This window comes from Myotis lucifugus, unplaced genomic scaffold (genome assembly GCF_000147115.1).
Source record: "Myotis lucifugus unplaced genomic scaffold, Myoluc2.0 scaffold_1372, whole genome shotgun sequence".
Lineage (NCBI taxonomy): Eukaryota > Metazoa > Chordata > Mammalia > Chiroptera > Vespertilionidae > Myotis > Myotis lucifugus.
Window position 1 is genome coordinate 46731 of NW_005872420.1, and position 2644 is coordinate 49374.

The 2644-nt window shown below is 47.4% G+C and overlaps 1 pseudogene; it reads left to right on the plus strand.

The window, feature by feature from the left end:
- Positions 1-1799: 1799 nt before the first annotated feature.
- Positions 1800-2641, plus strand: LOC102431357 (annotated as a pseudogene).
- Positions 2642-2644: the final 3 nt, after the last annotated feature.

The following is a 2644-nucleotide window of genomic DNA, read 5'->3' on the forward strand; positions in this document are numbered from 1 at the left end:
GCTTCCCTCCCCGGGGATGGCGGGCCGGAGGCGTGGCGGCGAGCCCGGCAGGGGCCTGAGTGACACCCAGCAGGGCCACTTCTCTGAGAATAGCTTCCAGAGCAGAAGCTGCCCTGACATGCTCCTCATTCTTGCTGCAAGAGGAGGCGCTCCCAGCTGAACTTCAACAAACTCGTCATCGTCTTTTCTGGGAAGAACCAGGGCCGATGAATCACCCGTGTTACACTGAGACAGAGGAGCGGACTGTTTTCCTCTGGCTTCTCTCAGAAACAGCCAGCGGACAGAGAAAGGGCTCTTGTCAGACAGCTGGGGAGACGTGTGCTCGCGTGTGCGTCCGGCCCGGCGGCTCCCCCGCAGCTCTGGGCTCAGCCCTGGGACAGTGGGGCCCTTATCCAGGCCAACACCCGGGTGTGGACGCAAACATGCGATTGGGAATCTGGTTTCCTTGAGACTGGCTGAGAAGCAGTTTTGTCGTTATCTGCATTTCACAGAAGGGGAAACTGAGGCTCAGAGACAGGGCCTGACCTGTGATAGCCCCAGTGGGGGGACAGGCCTGCCTCCACCCACCTCTTCCACAGACTCAAGCTGATACTGGCAGATTCTGACTTGAGAGGGTCTCCATGCGGAGAGCCCAGCAGTGCGTGCGGGGTACGGCCCAGGCTCCACACACCGTGGGCCCTGGAGGCGGTCCGGCGGCCCAGGGTCAACCCTCCCAAAAGACAGGGAGGCGGGGATGATGTTGGAAGCCGAGCCCTGCGTAAGAGGCCACCGGAAACTAAATCACACACTTCTAAATAACTTAGAGATGAAAGAAAAAATAATTAAAAATTTTCTGAATTAAAAAGACACAACATATCAAAATACGTGGGAGGTAGTTTAAGTGGTACTTACCGGAAATTTTATAGCAGTTAAGTGCCTAATTTAGTAGAAAAAAGATAGGTGTTAAATCACTTACATCAATGACTTCTGCTTCTACCTTAAGAAACTAGAAGAATAAGGACAAATGGAACCTAAAGTAATAATATAACAGCAAATGAGGATATTCAGAGCAGAAATCAATGAGATATACAATTAAAAGGAGTAAAACCAAAATCTGGTTCTCTGAGAAGATAAAAAAAACATAATAACCTTCTAATCAGACTAATCAAAGAAAAGAAAGAATACACAAATTACCAATATCACAAACAAGAGAGGTGACATTACCACAAGTTGTAAAGCTATCAAGAGGATAACATGGAAAAATTTCTTTAAAGACACAAACTATCAAATCTCATGGAAGAAGAAATAGTTAACCTATTGAATAGCCCTAAATAATAAAATAATGGGAAGAAGGACTACTATGGAATAAAAGTGACTTAAGGTTTATAAAAATCAAATGCAATGTGTGGAACTTGCTTCGATCCTGATTTGAATAAATGAGCTGCCAAAGATATTTTTGAAGAATTGGGGCATCTGTGATTATAAACTGGCTGTCATATTAGCCGATATTAAGAAATTATTATTAATTTCATTTGGTGTGTCAGTGTCAGTGCTTACACTCATCAAATCCCCGAGTTTAGAGCTGCAAATCAGGGTCACGACAGGGTCATTACATCACATGATGGCTGTTTGGATTTGCTTTAAGAACCTGGCAGAGTGGAAGGAAGATAAAGGAAGATGGGCTGATAGGCTTGGAGTCAGGAGAGGAGTTCATGGCGGTTCATGTACATCCGGTCTATTCTTTATACGTTTATGGCTTTGAAAATTTCCTAAGGTAAAAAAGGGACAGAGGACCTTAGTTCTCTTTCTCATTTTGCAAGATGGCAGGTGAAAAGAAAACCGAGAAGCCTGACTCTAAGGAGAAGAAACCTGAAGCCAAGAAGAAGGCCGATGCCGGCGGCAAGGTTAAGGCCCCCAAGAAAGGGAAGCCCCACTGCAGCCGAAACCCTGTCCTCGTCAGAGGAATTGGCAGATCCTCCCGGTCGGCTATGTATTCGAGAAAGGCCATGTACAAGAGGAAGTATTCGGCCCCTAAATCCAGGATTGAAAAGAAAAAGAAGGAGAAAGTTCTTGCTACTGTCACAAAACCAGTTGGTGGGGACAAGAATGGTGGTACCCGAGTGGTTAAACTCCGCCAAATGCCTGGATATTATCCTACTGAAGATTTGTCTCGAAAGCTGCTGAGCCACAGCAAGAAACCCTTCAGTGAGCATGTGCGGACACTGTGGGCCAGCATCCTCCTGGGACCATTCTGATCATCCTCATCGGGCGCCACAGAGGCAAGACGGTGGTTTTCCTGAAGCAGCTGGGCAGTGGCTTGCCACTTGTGACTGGACCTCTGTCCCTCAACCGAGTTCCTCTTCGTAGAACACCCCAGAAATTTGTCATCGCCACCTCCACCAAAATTGATATCCGTGGTGTGAAAATCCCCACACATCTCAGTGATGCTTACTTCAAGAAGAAGGAGCTGCGCAAGCCCAGACACCAGGAGGGTGAGAGCTTCCACACAGAGAAAGAGAAATACGAGATTACAAAACAGCGCGAGGTTGACCAGAAAGCTGTGGACTCACAAATTCTGCCAAAAATCAAAGCTGCTCCTCAGCTCCAGGGCTACCTCCGCTCTCTGTTCGCTCTCACCAATGGGCTTTATCCTCACAAACTGGTG